Source organism: Pristiophorus japonicus, chromosome 23 (assembly GCF_044704955.1).
Source record: "Pristiophorus japonicus isolate sPriJap1 chromosome 23, sPriJap1.hap1, whole genome shotgun sequence".
NCBI lineage: Eukaryota > Metazoa > Chordata > Chondrichthyes > Pristiophoridae > Pristiophorus > Pristiophorus japonicus.
This window is the reverse complement of record NC_091999.1, coordinates 30,877,565-30,891,143: the sequence shown is the minus strand read 5'-3', so window position 1 is coordinate 30,891,143 and position 13,579 is coordinate 30,877,565. Positions and strand designations below refer to the sequence as shown.

At 43.6% G+C, this 13,579-nt stretch overlaps 2 non-coding genes across 2 annotated transcripts; both read left to right on the top strand.

Moving 5' to 3' along the window:
• Positions 1-10,610: 10,610 nt before the first annotated feature.
• trnad-guc (transfer RNA aspartic acid (anticodon GUC)) lies at positions 10,611-10,682 on the top strand. The gene has a single exon. It is a non-coding gene; the product is annotated as a tRNA-Asp (tRNA).
• Positions 10,683-12,462: 1,780 nt separating this feature from the next.
• trnal-uaa (transfer RNA leucine (anticodon UAA)) lies at positions 12,463-12,546 on the top strand. Its single transcript has one exon. It is a non-coding gene; the product is annotated as a tRNA-Leu (tRNA).
• Positions 12,547-13,579: the final 1,033 nt, after the last annotated feature.

The following is a 13,579-nucleotide window of genomic DNA, read 5'->3' as shown; positions in this document are numbered from 1 at the left end:
GTCTCTCCCTGTTTCTCTTTTTGTGTCTGTCTCTCAATGTGTCTGTCTCTTTCTCATGGTGTCCAGTTCTTTTCACAGCTCGATTCCTGCTGTCTCAAAATCTACACCCGTCAGCACCTCGTTCGTATAGTCGTGAGTATCCCCGCCTGTCATGCGGGAGGAAGCATTTTCGAAATGTAGAATTGTCCTTCTGTTATTCGGTATAGATTCATATTAAAAGTTCCAGAGCAACATAGAAGAGTAAAAATACAGCAAGAGGAGATTGGCTCTTCCAAATTTTTCGGAAACGGAGACTTTTTCAGGACTCTGTGGCGTTCTGATGCAGAGAGATAGATGATTGAGTTTTATCTGAGTAACATTTAAAGAGGCAGAAACCCAGTATCGTGCCTGGTTGGTGAAGGCAATGGACGAAGAAATCCATTGGGGTTTGCCTGCGCAGGTTCGATCCTGCCAACTACTGATTTCAGCATTTTTCATTCCATTTCACAATTTAACCAGATCTCTGCAAAACGGATCCAGAGTTAGGTAAAATAATGTCCCACACATTTTTCCTAATTTTCATTAATCTGCAATATTCACGATACATACGGATAGAAAAACGCAAAAATCAGCCAAATTAGCGACAGTGATTCAACCTGTCTCTCCCTCTATATGTTTAAGGCACTCTGTGTATGTCCGTTGGTGCATGTATATTTTTGGTAGTGTGTGTGTGTGTGTGTGTCTCTATGTGTGCCTATCTGTATGTATGTCACTGTGTATGTTCAACTGTCTGTGGATATCATCACCATGAATTTGGTATGTACTGGAACTTGTTAAAAAGACTTGGGGAAAATAATACGGTTGTGACATTTGATATCGGCTTTGGTTCAGCGGCAGTTTTTTCGACTTCAAGTCCCACTCCTGAGAATTGAGCATATAATCTTGGCTGACACTCAAGTGCAGTACTTGAAGAATTTTACATTGTCGAAGCTGTTGACTTTCGGATGAAATGTTAAATTGAAGCTCTGTCTGCTATCTCGGGTGAATGTTAAAGTTCCAACAGCATTATTCGAAAAAGTGTAGTGAGTTGCCCCGTGTCACTTTTATATAAATATTCTGAAATGCTCACTGAAAACCTGTGTGCATGCGTGTGTCTGTGAGGGTGGAGCTCAAGCCCAGATTCTCACACAGACAGAATGTGCAGATTCACAAGTCCCCAATGGCCGTGTGTATAAGTCGTTACATTTAAGATCTAATGGGTTTATATCCGCGTGGTGTCGAACCCCACTCCTGGTAACTCTTGAATTTAACACCGATTTTCTCCCATCCTGCTCAGTATTACCCAAATGACTTCTGTTGAATTTGTAACTCTGTCACACTATCAACTGACAAAGATATGGAATTGTGAAATGTATCTGTGCCTCTCGCTCTCTGTCTTGAGAGAGCCCTGTTTCTCTTTTTGTGTTTGAGTCTCTGTTACTCTCTGACTCACTCTGTCTGAGGACCGACAAGCTGAATTCAGGGAGCTCGGAGTTAAATTAAAAAGTAGGACCTCAAAGGTCGCAAACTCAGGATTGCTACCAGTGCCACCTGCTAGTCCGAGCAGGAATCCAGGATAGCTCACGTGAATATGTGGCTAGAAATGTGGTGCAGATGGGAGGGATTCAATTCCTGGGACTTTGGAACCGGTTCTGGTGGAGGTGCGACCAGAACTAACCCGGAAGGTCTGCACCTGGGCAGGACCAGAAACAATGTCCAAGGGGAAGTGTTTGCTAATGTTGGGGCATGTTTAAAATAATATGGCAGGGCGACGGGAGACAGAGGGAAGTGGAAGGGGCGCAGAAAAAATAAAAGTAAAGGTGGAGGGCAGAAATCAAATAGGGCCACTTTACAGCAAAATTATAAAGGGTCAAAATGTACTAAAATAACAAGCCTGAAGACTCTGTGCCTCAGTGCGAGGAGTATTCGTAATAAAGCGGACCAATTAACTGCACAGCAGCAATTACTGAATATGGTATAATTAGCATGATGGAGACATAGCTCCAGGGTGACCAAGGCTGGGAATTCAACATTCAGGAAGCACAGACAGAAATGAAAAGGTGGTGGGGTAGCGTTGCTGGTTAAAGAGGAAATTAAGGCAATAGTAAGGAACGACATTAGCTTGGATGATGTGGAACATGTATGGGTGGAGCTGCGGAATACCAAAGGGAAGAAAACGCTAGAGGAGTTGTGGAGAGATCAGTCAACAGTAGTAGTGAAGTTGGGGACAGCATCCCACAAGAAATTAGGGATGTGTGCCATAAAGATGCAGCAGTTATCAAGACCTTACTCTACATGTAGATTGGGCGAACCAAACAGGAAGCAATACGGTGGAGGAGGATGTCGAGGGACCATCTAGAGGGCTGGCCATCCTAGACTGGGTGATGTGTAATGAGAAAGGACTAATTAGCAATCTTGTTGTGCGAGGCCCCTTGGGGAAGAGTGACCATAATAAGGTAGAATTCTTTATTAAGGTGGCAAGTGACACAGTTAATTAAGAGACTTGGATCCTGAACTTAACGAAAGGTAACTTCGATGGTATGAGACGTGAATTGGCTAGAATAGACTGGCAAATAATACCTAAAGGGTTGACGGTGGATAGGCCATGGCAAACATTTAAAGATCACATGGATGAACTTCAACAATTGTATTTCCCTCTCTGGAGTAAAAAATAAAACGGGGAAGGTGGCTCAACCGTAGCTAACAAGGGAAATTAAGGATAGTGTTAAATGCAAGGAAGAGGCATATACATTGGCCAGAAAAAGCCGCAACCTGAGGACTGGGATAAATTTAGATTTCAGCAGAGGAGGACAAAGGGTTTAATTAGGAAGGGGAAAATAGATTATAAGAGGAAGCTTGTTGGAAACTTAATAAAGTTCTATAGGTATGTGAAGACAAAAAGATTAGAGAAGACAAACGTAGGTCCCTTGCAGTCAGATTCAGGTGAATTTATAATGGGGAACAAAGAAATGGTAGACCAGTTGAACAATTACTTTGGTTCTGTCTTCACGAAGGAAGACACGCAATACCTTCCAAAAATACTTGGGCACCAAAGATCTAGCGAGAAGGAGGAACTGAAGGAAATCCTTATTAGTCAGCTAATTGTGTTAGGGAAATTGATGGGATTGAAGACCGATAAATCACCGGGGCCTGATAGTCTGCATTGGAAAGTACTTAAGGAAGTGGCCCTAGAAATAGCGGATTCATTGGTTATCATTTTCCAGCAGTCCATGGACTCCAGATCAGTTCGTATGGACTGGAGAGTAGGCTAATGTAACACCACATTTAAAAAAAGGAGGGAGATAGAAAACTGATAATTATAGACCGGTTAGCCTGACATCAGTAGTGGGGAAAATGTAGGAATCAATTATGAAAGATGAAATAGCAGTGCATTTGTAAAGCAATGACAGGATCTGTCCAAGCTGCATGAATTTATGAAAGGGAAATCAAGCTTGACATATCTTCTGGAATTTATTGAGGATGTAACTAGTATAGTGGACAAGGGGAACCAGTGGATGTGGTGTATTTGGACTTTCAAAAGACTTTCAATAAGGTCCTCCACACGTATTGGTGTGCAAAATTAAAGCACATGATATTGGGGGTAATGTACTGACGTGGATAGAGAACTGGTTGGCAGGCAGGAAGCAGAGAGTCGGGATAAACGGGTCCTTTTCAGAAAAGCAGGCAGTGACTAGTGGGGTGCCACAGGGCTCAGTGCCGGGACCCCAGCTATTTACAATATACATTAATGATTTAGATGAAGGAATTGTGTAATATCTTCAAGTTTGCAGATGACACTAACAGGGTGGCGGTGTGAGCTGTGAGGAGGACGCTAAGAGGCTGCAGGGTGACTTGGACAGGTTAGGTGTGTGGGCAAATGCATGGCAGATGCAGTATAATGTGAATAAATGTGAGGTTATCCACTTTGGTGACAAAAACACGAAGGCAGAATATTATCTGTATGGCGGCAGATTAGGAAAAGGGGAGGTGCAATGGGAGCTGCGTGTCGTGGTACATCAGTCATTGAAAGTTGGCATGCAGTTACAGCAGGCGGTGAAGAAGGCAAATGGTATTTTGGCCTTTATAGCTAGGGGTTTTGGGTATAGGAGTACGGAGGTCTTACTGCAGTTGTACAGGGCCTTTGTGAGACCTCACCTGGAATATTGTGATCAGTTTTGGTCTCGTAATCTGAGAATGGACTTTCTTGCTATTGAGGGAGTGCAGCGAAGGTTCACCAGACTGATTCCCGGGATGACAGGACTGACATATGATGAGAGACTGGATCGACAGTGGCTTGTAGTCACTGGAGTTTAGAAGCATGAGAGGGGATCTCATAGAAGCATGAACAATTCTGACGGGACTTAACAGGTTAGATGCAGCAAGAACATTCCCGATGTTGGGGAAGTCCAGAATTAGGGGACACAGTCTAATGATAAGGGGCAGGTCATTTAGGACCGAGATGAGGAGAAACTTCTTCACTCAGAGAGTTGTTAACCTGTGGAATTCCCTATCGCAGAGAGTTGTTGATGCCAATTCATTGGCTATATTCAAGAGGGAGTTAGATATGGCAATTATGGCGTAAGGCATCAAGAGGTTTGGAGAGAAAGCAGGGAAGGGGTACTGAGCTGAATGATCAGCCATGATCTTATTGAATGGTGGTGCAGATTCGAAAGCCCGAATGGCCTACTCCTGCACCTATTTTCTATGTTTCTCTGTTTGTCCCTGTCTCTCAATCTGTCTCTTACTTTCTCACGGTGTCAAAATTCTGCTTCAATGGGATTCTCTCAGTCTCCCTGTCTATTTGTGTCTCTCTTTCCCATCATCCCTCTCTGTCTGACTGTCTCTCTCTTTCCCATCGTCTCACTCTATCTGTCTGTGTCTCTGCCTGCCTGTCTTTCTTTGCCCTGTCTCTAACCTGCTGAGTATTTCTATCGTTTTCTCTTTTTATCTCTGTCTCTCTCACTCTATCTGTCTCTCTCTCTATATCTGTCTATCTCTGTGACTCTCTTTGTCCCTGTCTTCATCTCTGTATTTCTATCACTCTTTCCCTTTCTCTCTTTATAGAGCACACACACATCTTTGTATGGATGTGCTTGAGTTTTTTTTCTCACTGAGTCTTTCTCTCCCTCTCAGTCTCACACTTTATCTGTCTCTTTGTCTCTATCTCGCTGTCTGTCTCTCCCTGTTTCTCTGTTTATCTCTGTGTCTCAATGTGCATGTCGAGTTCTCATGGTGTCCAGTTCTGTTCACAGCTCGATTTCTGCTCTTAGAGAGCACATACCCGTCAGTACCTCGTTAGTATAGTGATGATTATCACCGCCTGTTACGCAGGAGACCGGAGTTGAATTCCCAGACGGAGGGAAGGCTTTTTCAAAATGTAGAATTTTACTTTTGTTTCTTTGTATAGATTCATGTTAAAAAGTTCGAGAGCAATATCGAAGAGTAAAAATACAGAAAGAGGAGATTGCCTCTTCCAGATTTTTAGCAAACAGAAACTTTTTCAGGATTCTGTGGCCGTCTGCTGCACAAAGATGGATGACTGAGTTTTATCTGAGTGACATTTAAACATGCAGCAAACTAGTAGTCGTGGCCCAGTGATTAAGGCAATGCGCGAGAAATGCATTGGATTTGCCCCGCCAGGTTCGAATCCTGCCTACGACAATTCTTTCCATTTCACAATTTAGCGAGGTCTCCGCAAAACTGATTCTGTGGTTGGTGGAATAAAGTGCCACACCTTTCAACGCTGCCATTTTTTTCTTTATTTCATTCATCTGCAATATTCACGATACATACGGATAGAAAAAAGCAAAAGGCAGCCAAAGTAGCGAGAGTGGCCCTGCCTGTCTATCCCTCTATTTGTCTAAGGCACTCTGTGTATATCTTGATCTGGTGTCATAGTACATGAGTCATTGAAAGTTGGCAGCAGGTGGTAAAAAGGCAAATGGCATGTTCGCCTTCATAGCGAGGTGATTTGAGTATAAGAGCAGGGAGGTCTTAGTGCAATTACACAGGGTCTTGGTGAGGCCACACCTGGAATATTGTGTTCAGTTTTGGTCTCCAAATCTGAGGAAGGACGTCCTTGCGATTGAGGGAGTACAGCGAAGGTTCACCAGCTTGATTCCCGGGATGGCACGACTGACATATGAGGAGAGAAGATGGATCAATTGGGCGGGTATCCACTGGAGTTTAGAAGAATGAGAGGCGATCTCATAGAAATATATAAAATTCTGACGAGTTTGGACAGGTTGGAGGCAGAAAGAATGTTCCCGTTGCTGTGGAGTTCAAGAACCAAGGTCTCAGTCCAAGAATAACGGGTAAGCCATTTAAGACCGAGATGAGGAAAACTTCTTCACTCAGAGAATGGTTAACCTGTGGAATTCTCTGCCGCAGAAAGTTGTTGAGGCCAGTTCGTTAGATATATTCAAAAGGGAGTTAGATATGGCCCTTACGGCTAAAGAGATCAAGGGGTATGGAGAGAAAGCAGGAAAGGGGTACTGAGGTTGAATGATGAGCCATGATCTTATTGAAAGGTGGTGCAGGCTCAAAGGGCCGAATGACCAACTCCTGCAACTAATTTCTATGTTTCTATATAATTGTGTGTATATTTTTGATAAGTGTGTGTGTGCGTGTCTGTGTATGTCTATCTGTATCTATGTCTCTGTGTATGTGCAACTGTCTTTGGAAATCATCACATTGAATTTGATATGTCCTGGAACTTTTTTAAAAACTTGGGGAGAATAATACGGTTGTGATCTTTGATATTGGCTATGGTTCATTGGCTCCATTCTCGACTGAATCAGGAGGTTGTGTGTGTAAGTCCCACTCCTGAGGCTTGAGCATATAACCTTGGCTGACACTCAAATGCAGTACTTGGGGAATTTTGCATTGTTGAAGCTGTTGACTTTCAGATGAAATGTGAAATGGAAGCTTCGTCTGCACCTTCGGGTGGATGTGAAAGTTCCCAGAGCCTTATCGAAGAAGAATAGGAGAGTTGCGCCCGTGTCAATATGACGAAAAATGTTGGGAAATGCTCCCTGAAATCCGAACTGTCTGTGTGCGTCTGTGCGGATGGAGTTTAAGGCCAGCTTCTCATCGAGACAGAGTCCCAGTATTGACAGGGCTAGGATGGTCGGGCGGTTAAGGTGTTGGGCACAAAGTCCAATGGGTTTATACCCGTGTGAGCTCGAACCCCACTCCTGGAATATGTTAATTAAACAGAGATTTTTCCCATCCTGCTCAGTGATATCCGATTTTCATCTGTTGCATTTGCATTTTTCTGTAACTCTGTGACACTCTGAGCAGACAATGAAATGAAATTGTGAAATGTATCTGTGTCGCTCAGTCTCTGCCTCTCTCTCTCTTTAGCGAGCTGTGTATGTGTTTATGTGTTTGAGTTTTTGTCTCTCTCAGTCTGCCTCTCTCTGATACACTCTGTCTGTCCCTGTCTCCCCGTTTGTCTCTGTCTCTCAAACTGTCTCTCTCACGGTGTCCAGTTCTGTTCCAATAGGATTCTCTCAAACTCTTTGTCTGACTGGCTCTCTCTTTCCCATCATTTCTATGTCTCTCTCTCTATCTGTCTTTCTCTCTATCTGTCTCCCTCTTTGTCTCTCTTTTTGTCCCTGTCTTTTTCTGGTCATTCCATCACTATTTGCCTCACTCTGTTTATAGAGCACGCAAAGACATCTCTGTGTATGTATGTATTTGAGTCTTTGTCTCACTCAGTCTGACCCTCCATCTCAGTCTCAAACTTTCTGTCTTGCTCTGTCTCTATCTCGCTGTCTGTCTCTCCCTGTTTCACGGTTTGTCTCTGTTTCTCAATATGTCTGTCCCATTCTCACGGTGATCAGTTCTGTTCCAATGGGATTCTCTCAGTCTCTCTTCTGACTGTCCCATCATCTCTGTCTGTCCATGTCTCTCTTTGCCTGTCGCTGGCAGTTCCTGTACCTAACCTGCTGGGAATTGCCATCATTTTCTGTTTCTATCTTTGTCTCTCTCTCGCTCTGTCACTCTCTCTCTATCTGTCTCTCTCCTTGTCACTGACTTAATCACGGTCTTTCTCTCACTCTTTCCCTCTCTCTCTTTAGAGATCACACACACACACATATCTCTGTATATGTCAGTGTTTGAGTCTTTTTCTCACTCAGTCTGCCTCTTCTTCTCAGTCTCTACTTTCTGTCTCTCGTTGCCTCCATATCGCTGTCTGTCTCTCCCTGTTTGTCGGTTTGTCTCTGTCCCTCATTGTGTCTGTCGACTTCTCATGGTATCCAGTTCAGTTCAACTCGATTGCTGCTCTGACAGATCTTCTACCTGTCATTTCCTCATTAGTATAGTGGTGAGTATCCCCGCCTGTCACGTGGGATACCGGGGTTCAATTCCCCGACGGGTAGGACGTTGTTTTACAATGTAGAATTTTACTTCTGTTTCTTGGTAGAGATTCATATTAAAAAGTTCCAGAGCAATAAAGAACTGTAAAAATAAACGTAGAGGATAGAGCCTCTTCCAGAATTTTAGCAAACGGAGACTTTTTCACGACCCATTGGCCGTCTGCTGCACAGAGATCGATGACAGAGTTTTTTCTGAGTGAATCTCTACCAAGTACTCACCAGATTCGCACAGAACCAGAATAGCCGCGTGGTTAAGGCGTTGGCCTTAAAATTCAGTGGTTATTTTCCCGCGTGGGTTCGTACCCCACTCCTGGTATCTCTTTCATTTGACACGGATTTCCACCCATTCCAATCAGTGAAACTGGATTTTCATCGTTTGAATCATCAATTTTCTGGAACAATGTGACACTCTGAAACGATAAGGAAATGATATTGTGAAATGTTTCTGTGTCGCTCGGTCTCTGCCTCTCTCTCTCTCTTCAGAGAACAGTGCATGTGTTCAGATGTTTGAGTCGTTGTCTCTCTCAGTCTGACTCACTCTGTCTGTGCCGAAAACACATACTAGTCGTGGCCGAGTGGTTAAAGCTATGGACTAGAAATCCATTGGGTTATCCCGCGCTGGTTCGAATCCTGCCGACTACGATTCTCAACATTTTTCATTCTATTTCACAATTTCACCAGTTCTCTGATAAACTGATCCTGAGATAGATGGAATAACGTCCCACACCTTTCAACACTGACATTTTTTTCTCATTTTTATTAATCTGCAATATTCACGATACATCCGTTTCAAAAATCGCAAACATCAGTCAAAGTTGCGACAGTGATTCAGCCTGTCTATCCCTCGAGATGACAAAGGTATCTGTGCATGCCCGTTGGTGCGTGCAAATTTTTGGTGATCTCTGTGTCTGTCTATCTCGAGATATGTCTCTGTGTATGTGCAACTGTCTGTGGAAATCATCACCATGAATTTGGTATGTCCTGGAACTTACAAAAAAGACTTGGGGGAAATAATAAGGTTGTGAACTTTTGTATCGGCTTTGGTTCAGTGGCAGCATTCTCGACTGAATCTGGAGTTTGTGTGTTCAAGTCGCACTTCTGAGACTTGAGCATTATCATCTTGGCTAACACTCAAGTGCAGCACTTGGGGAATTTTGCAATGTTGAAGCTGTTGACTTTTGGATGAAATGTTAAATTGAAGCTCCGTCTGCACCTTCGGGTGGATATGAAAGTTCCCAGTGCATTACTCGAAAAACATAGGAGAGTTGCCCCCGTGTCAATATTACTAAAATGTTCGGAAATGCTCACTGAAAGCCGATGTGTATGTGTTTTTATGTGGGGTTGGGGTTGAAGCCCAGATTCTCACAGAGACAGAATGCAGGTTCTCACAGGACCAGGATAGCCGAATGGTTGAGGCGTTGGCCTTAAAATTCAATGGGGTTTTTTTCCGAGTGGGTTCGTACCTCACTCCTGGTATCTGTTTAATTTAACATGGATTTTTTCCCATTCTGATCAGTGAGACCGGATTTTCATCGGTGAATCAGCAATTTTCTGTAACAATGTGACATCTGAACCGATAATGAAATGAAATTGTGAAATGTATCTGTGTCGCTCTGTCTCTGCCTCTCTCTCTCTTCAGAGAATTGTGTATGTGTGTGTATGTTTGAGTCTTTGTCTCTCTCAGTCTGACACACTCTGTCTGTCCCTGTTTCTCTGTTTGTCTCTGTCTCTCAATCTGTCTCTTTCTCACGGTGCCACGTCTGTTCCAATGGGATTCTCTCAGACTCTTTGTCTGACTGGCTCTCTCTTTCCCATCATTTCCGTCTGTCCATGTCTTTGCCTGTCTCTGTTAGTCCCTGCCTGTAAGCTGAGAAGTATTTTCATCAATTTCTGTTTTAGTCTCTATCGCTCTCTTTCTATCTCTCTCTCTCCTTGTCACTGTCTTTATCATCGTCTTTCTCTCAGTCTTTCCCTCTCTCTCTTAATAGATCACACACACACATCTCTGTATATGTATATGTTTGAGTCTTTTTCTCACTCAGTCTGCCTCTCCTTCTCAGTCTCACACTTTCTGTCTCTCGTTGTCTCGAACTCGCTGTCTGTCTCTCCCTGTTTGTCGGTTTGTCTCTGTCTCTCAATGTGTCTGTCGACTTCTCATGGTGTCCAGTTCTGTTCACAGTGGCTGGATTCCTGCTCTGACAGAACTGCTCCTCGTTAGTATAGTGGTGAGTATACCTGCCTGTCACGCTGGTGACCGGGGTTCAATTTCCCGACGGGGAGGCAGTTGTTTCAAAATGCAGATTTTTATTTCTGCTTCTTGGTAGAGATTTATATTAAAAAGTTCCAGAGCAATATAGAACAGTACAAATACAGGAAGAGGAGATTGCCTCTTCCAGATTTTTAGCAAACGGAGACTTTTTCCGGATTCTGTGGCCGTCTGCTGCACAGAGATGGATGACTGAGTTTTATCTGAGTAACATTGAATGATGCAGCGAGCTAGTAGTCGTGGCCGAGTGTGTAAGACAATGGACAAAAAATCCATCGGGGTTTCTCTGCGCAGTTTTGAATCCTGCCGACTATGTTTCTCAGCATATTTCATTCTGTTTCACAATTTAACCACGTTACTGCAAAACTGATTCTGAGATAGATGGAGCAACGTCCCACATCTTTCGATGCAGCCGCTGTTTTCTTTCTTTCATTAATCTGCAGTATTCACGATACATACGGATAGAAAAACGCAAAAACCAGCCAAAGTAGCCTCAGTGACCCTGCCTGTCTATCCATCTATTTGTCTAAGGCAACCTGTGTATATCTTGATCTGAGTGTCATGGTACATCAGTCATTGAAAGTTGGCATGTAGGTGCAGAAGGCGGTGAAGAAAACAAATGGCATGTTCGCCTTCATAGCTAGGGGATTTGAGTATGGGAGCAGGAAGATATTACTGCAGTTGTACAGGGCCTTGGTGAGGTCACACCTGGAATATTGTGTTCAGTTTTGGTCCCCGAATCTGAGGAAGGACGTCCTTGCTATTGAGGGAGTACAGCGAAGGTTCACCAGCATGATTCCCGGGATGGCAGGATTGACATATGAGGAGAGACTGGATCAACTGGGCTGGTATCCACTGGAGTTTAGAAGAATGAGAGGGGATCTCACAGAAACATATAAAATTCTGACGAGATTGGAGGCTGGAAGAATGTTCTCATTGCTGGGGAGTTTGAGACCAAGGATTACAGTCTAAAAATAAGGGGTAAGCCATTTATGACCGAGATGAGGAGAAACTTCTTCACTCAGAGAGTGGTTAACCTGTGAAATTTTCTACCGCAGAAAGTTGTTGAGGCCAGTTCGTTAGATATATTCAAATGGGAGTTAGATATGGCCCTTACGGCTAAAGAGATCAAGGGGTATGGGGAGAAAGCAGGAAAGGGGTACTGAGGTTGAATGATGAGCCATGATCTTATTGAATGGTGGTGCAGGCTCGAAGGGCCGAATGGCAATTTCCTGCAACTAATTTCTATGTTTCTATGTTGATGCGTGTATATTTTTGGTTATTGTGTGTGCGTGTGTCTGTGTATGTCTATCTGTATGTATGTCTCTGTGTATATGCAACTGTCCATGGAAATCATCACCATGAATTTGGTACGTCCCGGAACTTTTTAAAACACTTGGGGAAAATAATACGGTTGTGATCTTTGGTAGCGGTTTTGGTTCAGTGGCTCCATTCTCGACTGAATCAGGAGGTTGTGTGTGGAAGTCTCACTCCTGAGACTTGAACACATCATCTTGGATGACACTCAAATGCAGTATTTGGGGAATTTTTCATTGTTGAAGCTGTTGACCATCGGCTGAAATTTTAAATTGAAACTCCATCTGCACCCTCGGGTGGATGTGAAAGTTCCCAGAGCTTTAGTCGAAAAAGAATAGGAGAGTTGCGCCCGTGTCAATATTACGAAAAATGTTCGTAAATGCACCCTGAAATCCTCTGTGTCTGTGTGTCGCTGTGGGAGTGGAGCTGAAGCCCAGATTCTCACAGAGGCAGAGTCCAATCATTGACAGGATCAGGACCAGGATGGCCGAGTGGTAAAGGCGTTGGATTTAAGATTTAATGGGGTATATACTCGCGTGGGTTCAAACCCCACTCCTGGTGATTCCTTAATAAACAGAGATTTTTCCCATCCTGCCGAGTGATACACGATTTTCATCTGCTGAATCTCCAATTTTCTGCAACGATGTGACATTCTGAGCCGACAATGAAATGAAATTGTGAAATGTATCTGTGTTGCTCGGTCGCTACCTCTCTCACTCTCTTTAGAGAGCTGTGAATGTGTTTGAGTGTCTGCCTCTCTCTGTCACTGTTTCTCTGTTTGTCTCTGTCTCTTTCTCACGGTGTCTCGTTCTGTTGCAATGGGATTCTCTCAGACTCTCAGTCTGACTGCCAATCTCTTTCCCATTATATCTGTCGGTCCATGTCTTTGCCTGTCTCTGCTAATCCCTGTCTCTAACCAGATAAGTATTTCCATTATGTTCTGTTTTTGTCTCTATGTCTCTCTCTCTATCTATCTTTCTCTCTATCTGTCGCCCTCTTTGACTCTCTCTTTGTCCCTGTCCTTTTCTCTGACATTCCATCACTATTTGCCTCCCTCCCTTTATGGAGCACGCAAATACATGTATTTGAGTCTTTTCTCATTTAGTCTGATCCTCCCTTTCAGTCTCAAACTTTCTGTCTCTCTTTGTCTCTATCTCGCTGTCTGTCTGTCCCCGTTCCCCTGTTTGTCTCTGGTTCTCAATGTGTTTGTCACTTTCTCACCGTGTCCAGTTCTGTTCAAATGGGATTCTCTCAATCTCTCTGTCTGACTGTCTCACTCTTTCCCATCATGTCTTTCTGTCTATGTTTCTGCCTATCTGTCTCTCTTTGACTGTCGTTGGTAGTTCCTGTCTCTAACCTGCTGAGTATTTCCATCATTTTCTGTTTATATCTTTGTCTCTCTCTCTCGATCTGTCGCTCTCTCTCCTTGTCACTGTCTTTATCACTGTCTTTCTTTCACTCTTTCCCTTTCTCTCTTTATTGATCACACACATCTCTGTATATGTAGGTGTTTGAGTCTTTTTCTCAGAGTCTGCCTGACTTTTCCGTCTCACCCTTTCTGTCTCTCCCTGTTTGTCGGTTTGTCTCTGTCTCT